The sequence below is a fragment of the Platalea leucorodia genome, assembly GCF_965183815.1.
Source record: "Platalea leucorodia genome assembly, chromosome: 1".
NCBI lineage: Eukaryota > Metazoa > Chordata > Aves > Pelecaniformes > Threskiornithidae > Platalea > Platalea leucorodia.
The window spans coordinates 33010851-33026937 of NC_138823.1; the positions used below are offsets into that span (position 1 = coordinate 33010851).

Here is a 16087-nt window from a genome sequence, read left to right on the forward strand (position 1 = left end):
CACAGTGAACCCAGAAGCAGCTGCTTACAGTCTGGGCCAGTATTGATCTAAACACCACCATGAACTTGTTGGGAAGACATTCATCACACCTATATGATGGGTACAAAAAAGTTCCAGTGGGTAAGACAAAGATATGAACTTAACACATCATATGTTCTGCTGTAACTATCTACCACTGTGTTGCCTGGCATCTGGAACTAACTAGCAAACCTGGCAGGTAACATACAAGAGGTATTTGAGTTGGTAGACACAAAATAACATTTACTTCAGTTTTCACCAAGTAAAGTACACTAGTAAGCCTATTTCCTTTAGCCAAACTTGTAACGTCCAAAATATATAAAGCCAGCATGTCAAGGTCTCTTTCACAGGATCTTTTCTTCATTAACCATTAGTGATTTGCATTAATTATAATCCTGTCCTTCAAAGCTGTAAGTGAAAAGAACATTGCTTTTTCTACTGTTTTGCCTGAGATTCATATCAGATCAATAGACCTCGATAACTTAGTCATTATATTTATTCTTTTTGATAAAAGACATTATATTAGCTTTCTTTTGACTCCTGTAATTTCTTTGCTATTCCAAAATATTTGAGTGAAGAGTACAGGAGCATGGAAGAAGGAATGGTGGACAGTTTAATTTAAATTTGGGTGGCACTACTGGTTTTTTTGGGGGGCAAGTTGTACCCAACAATGTGGGACAAACAAATTCCACTCTTTTTGGTAGCTCATGTAAGCATAGTTACAGAAACAGACTAGCAAATTGGTCACAGATGTTTTTAAAAGATGAGAAGGATGCCATAGAAGTTCCACAGAAATAAATGGACTTCATCAAAGGCTTGCAGAAAAGTCTCCCTTGGAGATAAAAATTCTTTCTTGCCTATGTCTTCTAAGAAGCTTAAGGAAGGAGTCAAAATTATTTCAGTGATTATATGAAGTATCTTGTCAGAAAGGCACTTCAAATAGCGAAGACTACAAATGACAAGCTGATGAACTACTTTCTTTCTGAAATGGGTTATTTGAAGTAAAGCCATTTTAGCTCACTCAAAGCACCTGGCAGAACATTTGCATGTTGGGACAAGCCTCACGTGTTAAGTATGTACTTTTCCTTCTGCTTCAGATAGGTGAGAAAGCACCAAGCACATCCTCTTCCAAGCAACTGTGGAAATAGAAATTACTTGCCAAAACAGGTATTTTCCTCAGAAGGCTAGGGCTAAGCCATAGCGTCTGATAGATCCTGCTGGAGCTGTTCCAGCAAATAAAAGGGCTGGCGTATTGCTCAGTGCAGGTAGTAGAGTAGCTTCTGTCATTTTGGGATGAGAATAAACTCCAGAAAAAGCTTGCCTGTAGAAAAAGCAGCAAAACATGCCAGTCAGTGAGACCAAAAAAGAGATCCTGGTTACGTTAAAGTCGCATGTTTCACAAGTACTTTGCAGACTTGTCATGATTAAATGTCAGGATGAGACCTAGGCATTCCCATTCTCTGCATCACCATTCCAGTTTCCATGGAAAGGACATGTACTTGTGCACAGTCCAAGTAGGTGTGCTGTGGATGATCCAAGTGCAGATGGTGATGCACTCAGCTTGGCATTTTAGAGCTTATTCCAGTCTTGGTTTATTCCTTGTGTTCAGAGACAAAAGGTTTTTCAGAGGACGACAAAGGATCCTTCTGGAGTAACTGATTATCATCAAATGTAGTTGTGTGCAGATTTCCCAGGTGAAACGAAGCAAGTGACTACAAAAGCCAGAATGTGTTTTCATTAAGTTCTAGGTGAAGCTCTTGAAACAGTCAGTAAACAGGGAAGGAGAGACACAAAGAGAAAGTGACCTATGTTCTGCTTTGGTTAGGTTTTCAACAATAAAGTGCTTAAAGGAAGAAGACTTGAATTAAACTTGTGAATAGTCAGCCCTTTCAGTTATCAGGCAAGCCAGCATTCAGCAAGGCCTTGCATGCAATCTTCTTTATTTATAGAAGCATATGGGTACTGACTTCATCTATGTCTCACTCTCAGATGTCATCCATGCCACCTTAAATAACCAAAAACTCTAATGAAATATGTCTAAAACCACACTCAAGGGTAGGAGAGAAGAGACCCTTTTTGCAGACAGCTGATTATGGGGAGGTGCATAACAGCCACTTCAACAATTTTTCTTTACTCTATGCTTAATAGAATTCTTTTCTCTCCCTCTTTATATTTGATCACTTGTAAACTGAAGACCTCTGATTGAATGCTTTCAGTAGCTGAAAGGATTTGAAGAATCTTCTCTTCTGATTCCCATTTTACATGTTAACTTCCCACAATTAATGCCTTTTTCTTTAGCTTGCTTTTAACTTTCAAAGGCTGCTCCTGCATGGAATAAACCCTTATGCTTTGCTGTTTAATCCTACTGAATCTTTTCATGCTTCCCTGAATACTTTTTCATTTAGTGATACATCAGCTGGGTTGAATATAAACAGTCTCCATGCCAAGTGTAAGATTTTAGCTTTAAATAAGCTGGTTAGTTGGAGAGAAAAGTAGGAACCTAAAAGAAAAACAAAACACTCAACACAGATGCCTTTGTTCTTAGCTCGTAAGAAGTCTTTATGCCCAAGCTATAAGACAGAAGCACCTGACTACCACTCAAATACACACATGCAGAAAAGAAAAAGGAGACGAAAAGTTTAGAGTAGAGATCACAGCTACCTTTACTTTTGGTTACTCAAATTTTGCTATTACTAATCTTTATAAAAGGAACTACTACTTCCCTCATATTGGTCTCACACTCATTAGTTCCACAGAGAAGGCACTTTGTGTGGAGGACAAAGAAAAAACTCACCCACTTGACAAACAACTGACATACCAACATTAGTATGCATATTTTTAAGTCCTATATTTGACTTACCCAGAAAGACCCTCACTAGATCCACCCTCCCATTCTTCTGGTGACAGTTAACTCGTATTTATTTTATCCTTTCCAACCTGTCCACATCTATGTCCTTACTTACACAAGAATCTCTTAAGATAGGCAATCCTTGGTGAAAATAAAAACCTAGTATTTTGGCCACTGTTATCAGAATATTAATTATTTTTATAAATTACCACTATATAGTGAGAATCAACAAAACTGAGGTGCCAAACTATAACTTGTCTTGTGTTAAGGTGTGATGTGAAAATCCAAAATAAACACACGTGGAGAGTAAAACTATTGAAAGCCTCTACAACCGTTACTATAAAAGCCATGATACTCCAAATTATTTCTGTATATCTACCTTTCTTGACAAGGCCTTCAAATGTGCTCAGAAAAGAGAGAAAAATTAGAACACTTCACTGGAACTACTGCTCTCTGAGCAGAACAGGAATACCTCAGAAAGGAGGGTGGGAAGTTGAAATTTCTTCAACAGGACAAACGACAGATATGATTAAGTAAGCGTCCAAGAAGAGTGTCACAGAAGGAACATAAGTTGAAAGACAGATCTTGCAGGATGCACAGAAAGCTTCCACTGTTTTCATCAGTTTGAAGAGAGAAAAGCCAGACAAATTAGCTGAAAATCTGACCTGCCTCAGCGGCAACCACACCAAGGGAAAGTCAGGTAAACTAAAAGGCTTCTAACAGAAGAATTTATTTTCTAAACAACATTCAAATTATCAAATGGGAAACGGCACCTAACCCACACCAATTCCCAGACCAAGTTTTGGACTTGTTTGGGAGAACAAGTTGACACAAGCCAGAAATGTACCAAAATCCTTGGCAACAGTTTAACAGCCACATATGAAACTGTCTAGTGCTCAGCAGTATTCACAGACACTGTTTAACTTAAAGACTTCAACTCTGATCCTGCTGATTGATACTCATTCCATACAAACAAAAACCCCTCAAACACCCCATACTTGTCACCAAAATTCATACAAGAATAGAATTATGAAAGAAGATGCTGAAGAGCAGCCCCGAGACGAGATTGTAACGAATCACTACTAAGCACAGAGACACAGGCGACTGCTCCTCTCAGGAGGAGCTGGACAGAAGATCTTACTTGCCAAAAGCACTCCTAGACACCAAAACGAAGTGCTCGGGTGCTGCCTAAGGCTCAAAGAACACACGGCATTCAGTAATTGGCTCGGATCACACAGCCTGGAAAGCAGGGGAAACTTGGAATGTTTTTGGCACTTTTTCCTCCCACTGCAGTAGGAAATTAATGCAACGTACCACCACAGGAAGATAGGCAGTCATTTGGATGCTGACCCCAGAACAGTGCTAAAATTTTCTTGTTTCTAGAATTCTGCCTTGTAGTTTGCTTAAGAAATCATATGCATTTGTTTAAGGTATGCAAACTGCTAAGTCTCCAAATAAAGGTATGAGAGAGTAGTTAAGAACACATATTTATAAAATACTGTGCTACCAAGAGAGACCCAACTATAAGCTCAAAAATTTTACTTACTGACAAAATTCAGTTTAAAAAAAAAAAATATATATATATATATATATATATACTTGCAAAATGAGTACCAGTGCCTGGCTTGGCCAGGCCAAGAAGGCTAGAAGAGGATGGAAGAACCGAAATGCTACCAAAGAGTGGACTAGAGAATCTAGTAAACTTACACAATACATTTGTACAGTGTGTTGTCCCACTAGAAACACTGCTTAAAAAGCAGAGCTGCAGTCTGTAACGGATGAATGGCCTTCAAAAATTGCTTCTATGAGGGACAAAAGTGATAGGGAACACTTTTCTGCTTGGAAGGAAATAGCATGGTTGAGTGTGCTACAGTAGTCATCAGAAATCAGTACCTTTTTCTGGAGATTAGCATAAATAACTCCCTGATCTGCAGTCTTATCAGGTCTACAACTGTGGGAAAACAATGTTTAAATAACAGCTTTCATCCCTTACTTGCAAATGTTGCCAATGCAAACAGAAGTGCTGTAAGGTGTTTTGAGGTCTTCCATGATGAAAAGTGCTACATAAATAATACATTTCCCCAGTATCTGAGAAAAAGAGGGTAACAGAAATGCTGCTTCTTGCTCTTTGGTCTGTACAGCAATTGAGTAAATGTGCAGAGCGTACAACTGAAAAGTATCTTCTAGAGCAAGAACTAGGTAATGCATCATACCATGCAAAATAGCTTCATGCAATTCCTTCCTTATGTGTTAATGAAATCATTCCCCATTATTAGCTTTCTATATGTTAAAAGCCTACTGTTACATGAACATATAATCAATACTAAAGTATCAGTGAGGAAGTGATGTTACATGTTTAAATTTCTTATACAGTATCTATCTGTGCTCCTCTGAGTGCCTGGCTGTCATGTTCATCTTCTATAAATACCCATTCAAATTTTATTTGTTCTGTAGATGCTCTGTGTGTGTGTTGGGGATGGGTGAAGGCTGTGCACCTGTTTTTCATCATTTATCAGTGGTTTTGCTTTTGTAAAATTCAAGAGAATATTGCCATTGCCCCAGTCAGGCCCTAGTAATACCACAGTAGGTATAGATACAAAAATTACACTCTAAAAGGACACGTAGCAGTGGTGGCATTATTTTTGCACATTGTCACTCAGAATGAATTACACTGGCATAATACAGTTCTCTACTACCTTATTATATTATAGTTGCCATTCAGCAGATCAACACCTGAACTCCCTGCAGGCAAATAAACATATCAAGAAAGTATTCAACAAGGCCTCTAGCTATGCAGGATAATTTAGAGCATTCCCTATTCAGAATAAATATTCTGCTTGGAAAAGGTTTTGGTGTTTGTCTAAGAACTGAATGTAAACATTAGTAGCCTGTATATAAACAAATATATGATAACATGGGCTTACTTCATTGACAATATCTGTGGTGTCCTTAGGCTTTTAAGGCATGCTGTAATCAATTTTGATAAGCTATGTCTCCTTCTCAAGTCATACAGCTTCTATATTCATGCATACTCCATTCACATCTCTTATCACGCTTTGACTCCATGAGACCTTACAAATAACAGTTACTTAAAATGCAGCAGTCTATTTTTAGGCTTTTATTTAAAAAAAGTGTTTCACATTATGCCTGCCTTTTAGGCTGATATTTTTTCACATGCTCCAATTCTTACATGCATTAACGAATCCTATTCTCTTTTATTTTCTGCTTGCCATGTCTGAGCTCCCAAACATTAGCCCAAATCAGTAAAGCTGCCATCATCCCACTATTTTAAAACAAGAGTAACACAAAACAAAGGAAGGGCTTATGACTGAATCTCTCTTGGTCTATAAGCTCACTACAGTTTGTTCCTTCTTACACTTAAAATGCACATTTTTGCTACCCAGCCATCAAGTCTTATGTCTCCTGCTAATGGTACCAGTTCCTTCCAGTCTCACTGCGAATGTATTATTGTACTGATCCTACAACGAAAATGAACCTCATAGGGACATGAGAGATCAGCCCAAATGAAACATGTAATTAATAACTGGAAAAACATGCATGGTAAAAAAACCTAGGAAAGGAATGGAACAAAACCAGAAATCATCATGCTACTAAACAGAGTTCCTAAGTTCTGACCATTGCACATCAGAAACAAATTTGCAGGAAGTATATAAAAAAGCGACAAAGAATCAATCAGATATGGAAGAGAGTCTACATATGCAGAAAGAGCAAATAGACTAAGACAACTCTGTTCTTAAGGAAAGAGAGAACGTGATAGATATGTGAAAACATGACTAGTAAGAAACTGAAAAGGAAACAGTTGTTTAACATTTCTCACAGCATGACAATTAAAAGGGCCCCCAATTAAATCATTAGGCAACAAATTTTAAGGCAAAACAAAGATTTCCTTACACTCCACATACACCGAATCATATAACTGCCAAAGGATACGGTGGAGGCTGAGAATATAAATCAGATCAACCGAACACATGCAGTGAGGACACGATGCCCCCTGCGATTAAGTGTAATAGTGCAAACATTACTTTGAGCTCACAAAACTCCTCATCAATGCTGAGCACTAAACACTGGGAGACTGTATCAAAAGATGATTATTCCATTTAATTCATGCATTACTTCTCTAAGCATCCTTTACTGGAATTTTGCCAGTGGTCTTATTTCAATAGCAGATTTATATTCTTACAGGCTAGATCTATAACAATATGGCACACAGCTTTTCTGAATAAGAAGAGGTTTTTGTCCATGCTATACAGTTTGAACAGGCATCTGACAGTCACTGTTCTAGCGTGAACAACTATTTTTTAATTTACTAGCTACACAAACCCCAACTAATCAATGCCAAATGTCATGTACCACAGGAGAAAGTCTCCATATGTATTTCATTTAAAAAATTCACTTAAAAAAAAAAAAAAACCACCAAAAAGAGACACTTAACCTAATAGTTCCCAAGACCTTTTGCTAAACTTAAATAAGACACATCTTTCACTCTTTTTTTGTTATATATTCTTTGCAGTGTATCGTAGTGTCTTCCTGAAATTCACTAGCAACATGCAGATATCAAGAACTTTCTGTGCCCCAAAGCAAGCACCTTGGGAAGTTTGAAAGTAGCAGAGTCTCTTTATCCTGATCACCTTTTTAAACTTACATCTCAATGAAGTGAGAATGACAGTGAACTTCTACTTAACAACAAGAATTTTTCTTGGTCCACTTGTGGATAGATGATTTCAAAGTAGAAATGGATTTTTAATTTCTAATTTGACCACGGTAGAAAAAAAAAATTTCAAAGACAAATCTAGAGAGTTACAGACCAGAAATATTAGGCAGAGCTCTAGAAATTCTTTGAAAGCAAAGTTGAGAATCCAAGTCACTCATTAGATTGGACAAAGAAAACAGGAAAGTGATGAAACATTTGTTTACATAAATTTACTTTAATCCGTTTAGAACAGACTTTTCCATGAAAAAAAGAAAAATTAGGAGGGACTCTTGGTCAAGGCTCAAATTCTGCTATTATTTACCTTCCCTTGCTTTGAAGTGTGAAAATTCTGCTTTTGAGCCTTGGCCCGAAGGAGTTCACATCAACTGAGCTCAAGGCTGAGTGTACAGAATTGGTGGACTCATACTTTTTGCAGTTCTTTGCATTGATCTGCTATCCAAATAGCAGCGGTCATCTTCACAGAACACCTTGTACAGGGCTCACTGACAGGTTTCTCATTAAGTATCATAGCTTTGACTCTTCTGTGAAGTTTGCCTCTCTCTTACCTATGAACAATCAACAAATAGAGATGCTGAACAGGAACCAACTTAAGATTGCTACTGAAGTAATAATATCCTTTACAAATATGATCCACGGTATTTTAAATGAGGTTTAACATGTACTATAAATAGTATCATGGAAGGACCATTAATAAGCATCTGTGCTATTTTAAAACAACAGGTGGTGAGATCGTTTCACCACAGTTATGTGCTCACCATATGTGTAAGTGGAAATTCTGTAGGAGGTAGAAGGCAAATGAGTGAATAGTTAGCAAATATATATATTATGTAATATACATAATTATACAGATATATTAAGATGTATATGATCTCATTAAAGCTGCAGCACATTTTACAGGCTAGCTAACAGCTGCCAAGATAACTTTGATATACCTTTGGGTCTTTTGGAAAAGTTGCTAGAACAAAGATGTGACAAAAAAACAGTCAAAGAGAAACTAAAATTGTATGTTGGATTTAGACCTATTTGCCTATCACATCTGGTGAATCACTGGGACGTTGTGCAGAAAGGGATGCATAACTGCACAAAGACCAGCCAGTTGCTTTAAGGTACTTCTGAACACAGGGCAGGTTAAATTGCCCATAAATCCTGTAAAGCCAAAGAACAGCAATGTAGCCAATTTTAAAATTCATTTTAATAAAGGTTAGAAAACAAAACAAATTCTACTAGAGAGAACTACACCCTGGCTGACATGGAAATTCTTCCACTGAAGCTCTTCTGCAGAGTTCATGTTTTATACTTGGTTCACCCAGGGAAGAAAGGCAGAGATACCCTGGAATCATTTTACCATTACATTTAGAAATGCTATCAGCTCAGAAATGCAGTGTATCTTCAGTATGTTAGGGAGGACACAGAACATGATCATATCTTTTTGGTTCTACCGTATGAATTAAAGGAAGAAAAATGAAATTATTTGATCCGGCATTTGGCTGGGACATTTGCACCAACTCTCCTATAAGAGAGTCCATTTTGTGTTACTTTCTCCTCTGATATGTTTAAATTTAAAGACAGGGATATATATTGGAAGCATATAGTTCTTGTACAACCAGATCCTTTCTTTTATAATGTTGTTTTAATACAGTCATTTTGTAAGAGTACACAACATGAAGACTTTCTCAAAACTAGTCTTTCCATGCATCATGAAATTAATACATATAAATGGATTCATGCTTGTGTTGCTGTCACATGCAGTCCTCTTCACGAGAAAGGCTTAAATTCAGCTTGCTTTTGCAAGAAGCATACATGAACTCTGCACTTCTATCTCTTTATTTCAGATATTAAACTCAGGGCTTCATTACTTGGGTTGTGAAGCGGTGGCTTACTTGATTAGTAAGTCTTGAATACAAGATAAAAAGATGTCTGTCTTGTTCCCACCACTATTATATTATAAATGGATAAAACTCTTTGTTCTCCTTAACAATTGCTACCTTTGCAGTTAACTGACCACTCACATAAAGATCTTCTATTGACAATAATTAGAGTCCAACATGAAATTAATCTGCATAGTAGGAGATGAAGTTTAAGCTTATGCCTGGCATTTATTTCTCAGATGGGCATTTTCTCTCACCTAGAAATGTTAACTACTAGAAAAACTAGTTAAAAACTAGGAAAAAAGGTATCATTACTGTTAAAATACTCCTGACTGTTTGCACATGCTAAAGTATATTGTCTTAAGTTCACTGTATAATATCTGTCCACTTACACCCTGCTCAAGACTTCCTTTAAAGAATTCTTAATTTGGGGAAAATAAACCAACTCAAAGCCTAGTAACAACATAACTGAAAAATTACATGCTTGCTCTGGAATGTGGTTATTTCAGTTAGTTCAAACAGCACTTAGAAACATGAGCTTTAAACATTCTCATAATAAGAGAAAATATATTAACTGAACTGTTTCATTTGAGCTCTTGGAAAGGACCACAAATGAAATCAAACCTCTGCAGCTTCAAGTGCATTCAAGGTTACTGGGTTTTCCAGTTTGTTCTCCTAAGGAAACAGGCCTTATGCAAACATACCCATCTGGCCCTCACTCATAAATTTGGTCAAATGAACCTGCTGGTTCAAAGGCTGACTGTGGCCTAGAAAACTCAAAGATAATTAAGTTCTTACAAATTTGAAGAACTAACCCAGATGAAGAGTTCCAAAATAGCAGACCCTCTGAGGAAAAGGCAGCTAAATCTCAGCTGCTACCCAGTCTGTCTGGCATCAGCCAGCTGGCCAACTAGGCTGTTCTTCCAGTCAGCAGGGCTGTTGCCCTAAATTAACCACAATAAAGATATTTTTCTTTGCTTGGCAAAGGTATGGAAGTTACTGTAAGAGAAGGAGGAAGAGGAGTTCTGGAAGAGAAGTCTCTAGGAAGTGGATTTACATCAGTAACACCATTGAACTAAATTCCAACTAATAATTTTATATACACATTTTTCTATGGACACATGCACTCTTGCATTTTACATGACTACACCACCTGTCTTTGGAGTACACATAAGATAAAAACAAAAGCAATTCAAGTTTTCACTGTCAAACCAATCAGATGCACATTCACATCTATGAAAATGGTCAACTACTCCTTCATCCCTGCCACCACATTGTTTTAAGAAATGTTAACTAACAGTCCTTTGAAACATTATTTAGGTTTGCCAGGAAGCACAAACAGCTAAATTTACTGTGCTAATGTGTCAACACTAGTGAGCACTCATACTACCCTGTATTTAACAACAACAGAATGGGAGACATTACTCGATGCTCTCTTCACTGAAGAAACTGACTTTATATAGAATAGGTGGGCTAATACGAGAAGCATCTGAACTCAGCTACATGGTTTCTTTTTCCAGCCGAAGGTAATTAGACAAGAAATCAGCAAATGACTACAACATTGCAACCTCCAAGACAGCCAGACATGCTCTTTTCTAGAAAAGGAAAAAAAAGCAGAGATGTCGTAACTCGGACTCCCAAGTGTTTTACAGGAACAAAATAAATGTTTGTTAGACAAAAAACAGAGGTTTGATGGAATGAGAACTTTTTTCTAGCTTGAAATGCATACGTAGGATGTGCCATGGAGTGCTTAAAAGGAACAAGCTTATACAGGGTCATAGTTAATGATGGTTCTTCAGAGCAAAGATACGTCTGTTGAACTAATTTCTGACACTGCAATTGACCAGTCACTCTTTGTTTCAGCCTTGCGAAGCCTCAACTGGATTTTATACACATTTCCTGACTCTGTAGCCATCATTCGCCTTCTGCGTACTTAGCATCAGTACTGAGTCAATATATCAATACATATATTTAAACACCTTCCCAGAAATAATGACAACAGACCAAGCAACTGCCTGTTACCTCCTTAAGTATTACTTTTATCACTCTAGCACCGTGACCAGAGGCTGCAACCACGACTGGGGATCCCACAACTGCATAAGCTGCTCTGTGAAGACATAGGGTAACAGGACCCTTTAAGATGAACATACAAGTAAAAAGACATTGAATAAAATAACCTTCAGCTTCCAATATCCTGCTTCCTTTTTTCATTAAGAACAGATGAATACCCTATCCTTGTCTTCCCAGAGGCACAATCATTGTTTTCACTTCCAAACCAAACCACATAGAGCCATTAACCATTACTACAGGCAGACAGTGCTCATTCTAATGATCTGCCTCTGCATGCCAACCCTAGCCTCCTGTATTGACATGCCTGCTTTAGAGCAACCTTTTTTAGAGCAGAACAAAGGAAAAACAAAACCCCAAAACACCAACGTATCAGAGACACAGGCCAGGCAGATTTTTCGCTTCTACTCAATTCCAAAAGACCATTCATCTCATGTTAAAACCTGCGTACGTACCACAAACAATGTGCAATGTCAATGGCCAAGCTACAATGCTGCATGTACTCTTGTTTTTCCACTTCTGAAGGTGATGTGATAGAAGAGCAACTCACCAATTCTTCTATTTAGCAAACAAAGGCATTTGAATTTTCCTGCTATTTTGTTTGTCCCAAACCTTGTGCTAGATGATAAAAATGGAAAAAGGAAGAAAACACAAACAGAAGTCCCCGAAAAAGTCAACAGTATCCATTTTGGTATGAGGGCTGGCTCTCCAACTTCTTCTACACTCCCTGTAGTTTCCTGTGAAGCGACTCCCAAATCCAGGAACGTAAACGAGACGACATCCTTTTCTGCTTCTCTTCCCCTGAAACCCTTCTGCCCTAAGATGTCTTCCCCGTCACTTGAGGAAGGCACAGCGGACCGGGGAGAGCAAGAGGAGGCCCGGAGCGCAGTCCTGCACCTGTCGCAGCGCTCCACGCTCCTTCCCGCTTTCGCGGCCCTCCTGCGCTCCGCCACGGACAAAACGCCCCCTCCGGTCCCTCCTGACGGGGGCACAGCGAGCAGCCCCGGCTGCCGAGCAGAGAGCTGGCACGCAGCCACCGCACATCCTGGCAACAGGAGATAAAACGCAACGCCGTGGCGCTTCGGAGAGGGCAGCCTTTCTGCTTTTGGAGGGAACCACCGGAGGAGGAAGGAGAAGGAAGCTTACGTGCCTCAGCGCGGCTCCAGACCCTGCCTGCGCGCACGCAGCACGGCGGCTGCTCCCCGGGCCGCCAGCCCGGCCCTCCCCGGGCTCGCAGCGGGCAGGCAGCGGCCCCGGCAGCGGGGCGAGCTCGCCGCCCGCCCCCGCACACGCCCCCGGCAGCTCCCGCTCACCTTTCCAGCGACCGGCTCAGCGCATCTTCCTCCTTCCCTCCCGCAGCGGCTGCTCGTGGCGGCCCAGAGCCCCCGGGCTCGGCGGAGCGGGGTGCCCGGCGCTGCCCCTCCCTCAGCCGGCGGCAGCTCCCGCTGTCACTTCACCCCCACATCCCGCCGCCGGCGGCGGCGGCAGCTGCTGCTGCTCCTAAATTCACGGCGCTCCGGCGGCATGAAGTCATCCTCCCCGCCCCCTCCCCGGGCCGCCGCACTCCGCTCCCGCCGCGGAGGGGGAGACGGCCCTTCCGCCCGGCCGCCCGAGCCCCGCGGGGCCCTGGCGCTGCCCCGCCACCCGAGGGGCCGGCACTCCCGCGGTACTACACTCACCCCGCTGCCCGGGAGGCTGCGAGGGGCGGCACGGTCCTCCGGCGGCGCAGCTGCGGGCTGGGGGTCCTCCCCGGGCACGGCGGCACGATGGGCCGCTCCGCCCCGCGCCAGCCTTCCCCTCTCGGGAGTCCCCTCCGCGGGCTGTGGGGAGCGCGGCGCTCCCGCCCGACCGCCGCTCCAACCGCCGCCCCTGTGCCCGGCGCCGCGGCCTCGCCTCGCCGCCCTGCCCAGCCCGGTCGTACCGGGCTCAGCGGCGAGGAGCGGGGGAGGGCAGGCTCCCGCAGCGCTGCAAGGCCGGAGCCAAGGGGGAGCCTCGCCCCGGGAGAGCGCTCTGTTTTGAAGGAAAATCCGCTGTAATCCCTCGTGCTTGTGTGTGGGCGCCCAGCTCTCCCCGCCCCGGCCTCAGGGCGCGCAAGCGCTCCGCAGGCTGTGCCCCTGGAAAATGCAGCTGTTTCGGGGGTGGAGGGGAGTTTCTTTGCCAGTGCCTTTCGCTCGGTGCCTGGGAGGGGAGAGCAGAGTAAAGGCACTGCGTCCAAGGTCACCAGGACACACTTCTCCCTTACCAAGGGCGTCCTGGTATTTTTAAGATCCACCAGTAGGCAGCACGTCTGTTTTTGTTACACAGTGCTGTGCACGTACTGGGTAACTGGCAGGCTCATAAAGAAGGCTGGATTCCTGTCACAGTCTACAATCCCACGAACCCATCCCGTGTGCAGGACAAGCACGGCTATGTTGCTGCATAAATAACAGCAGGCAGCCCAGTTCAGATAGAGCCGCGTGTCACCAAATCATCGTAGTCTGAGAGCTCTTCGAATTCCACGAGCAAGGCAGGGTTGCATCTGGTCGAGAAGAGTCCTGCTGGACCAGCTCCCAGGCAAATACACATGTGAGCACAGGTAGTTTCCAAGGCACCGCGCCTGCTCTGCTGGCCGGGTAACCAAGCGGTGCCTCAGCAGGGTTCTGGGGTAGACCCAACTTGGAAATGTTGATGTTTTTCATGGCGGCGAGGTCTGAAACAGGACAAGAGCTGCTTCAGCGGCCTGAGTATAGATAGGAAGGTTGTCTGTAGTGGAAGAGGAAAGCAGAAAAGGGGAGAGGAGTCTCATTAAGGTAAAGATCTTAATCTCCATCTCTCAGATGAAATATAAAAACTCTGAGCCTGAGTTCCCTTTTGGAAATTCATTGTGTTTATTTTTATAGTGGTTATGGTAAGGCTTTTAACTGTGCCGGTGTCTTTGATTTGATTCCCTGTGCCTGTGCCATCTCACAGTTGCACTAATTGGGCTGCTCCTGTTTACTCCCTGCCTTGAACCTCTTCTATTGATTGGCATGGCAGGCCTGAATGTGCAGCACTGGCAGCATTTCAGCAGTGATATTTAATCTCTGTTTACAGTGTGTTAGGTTAGGTGATTAAAGGCTCATCTCCACATACACAGAGGAGCTCAGGGGCATGTGGGCAGGCGGGGGAGCCCCAATAACTGGGTCAGAGAAAGGGAGCTGTATTGGGTTTGGCTTGGATGGAGTTAATTTTCCCCGTAGCAGCTATCATAGTGCTGTGCTTTGTATTGGTAGCTGGAAAGGTGTTGATGACACACCAGTGTTTTGGCTACTGCCACAGCATCAAGGTTGTCTCCAACATTTCTCCCGCTCCCCAGTAGGCTGAGGTGGGCAAGATCTTTTGAGGGGACATAGCCAGGACAGCTGACCGAAAGTGACCAAAGGGATATTCCACACCATATAATGTCTGCTCAGCAATAAAAGCTAAGAGAAAGGAGGAGGAAGGGGGGGCATTTGTTATTTACAATGTTTGTCTTCCAGAGCAACTGCTAGGCATACTGAAGCCCTGCTTCCTGGGAATTGGCTGGACATCGCCTGCTGATGCAGAGTAGAGAATAAAGTCTTTGTTTTCCTTTTGCTTCCGCATACAGCCTTTGCTTTTGCTTTTATTAAACTGCCTTTATCTTGACCCATGAGTTTTTTTTTTTCCATCTCATTTTCTCTCCCCCATGCCATCCTGCTGAGGAGGGGAGTGATAGAGCGGCGGGGTCCAGCCAAGGTCACCCCACCACAGGAGCCCCTGCCCAGCCCCTCCCAGGGCTGTCCCAGGGGAGCCTCAGCCCCATGGGGCTGCGGGGGGACACCCAGCAGTCAACCAAAAAGCTCTGGGCATCACCTCACAGGCTGAGGGGGTTACTGCCTAGGGGTACAGGACACATTATGGGATGCATAATAGGAAGAGCATTTTGGGATTGTACAAGGCTTATTATGGGATGTTTAGGGCAAGAACCAAAGGCGAGGAAAGGAAGGGATCAAGGTGATATGGGAATGAGCAAGTGTGGGAAAACAGTTGGAAGAGGAGGTAAATAGGGACAGTCCTGTGTAAACAAACTGCTGGTCAGTACGCTTGTGTGCCTGTGCCCTGCACCTGATCAGCGCAGTCTCTCCTGTCTCCTCACTAAACTCTATTTCTAATGCGTTTATTGGGTGAGAGGACTCCCTGTTCTGTGTGCGTGTGTGTGTATGGGGTGTAAATGCCAGCAGCAAGAGTCGCACCTCAGGTCACAGGGACCCGTGCCAGAGAGGAGGACAGGATTACACCATTCATGCTATCTGTGTGTGTTTGAGTGTTTGTGTCTGTGCTGATCTGTGCAGTTGGCCATGTGCACATTTATATATATATTTGTGTATACATACATAGTGTGTGTGTGCCTATTAGGAATACCTTCTCAGACTTGCTACTGACTAGACCTAGGAAAATGGAGCCATGGCAGCCTCTCTTCTGTTGGGCTACATGGCTCAGCAACTCCTCCCACAATCCACTAAATGATTAGCATACTAGAAAATCCTTGATCTGTGCAAAAGTGAGAATTATTAT

The 16087-nt window shown here is 42.5% G+C and overlaps 1 protein-coding gene across 2 annotated transcripts in view; it reads right to left on the reverse strand.

Annotated features, from left to right (window-relative positions):
• The window catches only part of PKIA (cAMP-dependent protein kinase inhibitor alpha), a 44034-nt gene extending 30565 nt beyond the window's left edge, over positions 1–13469 (reverse strand). Inside the window, exon 1 of one of the 2 annotated variants that reach the window (XM_082327816.1) lies at positions 13455–13469. The gene's annotated coding sequence lies outside the window, so the exon portion shown is untranslated. Of the gene's footprint in view, positions 1–12846; positions 12959–13454 lie in introns of those variants that run through there. The other variant, XM_082327815.1, reaches the window with a different exon arrangement.
• Between the last annotated feature and the right edge of the window lie 2618 nt (positions 13470–16087).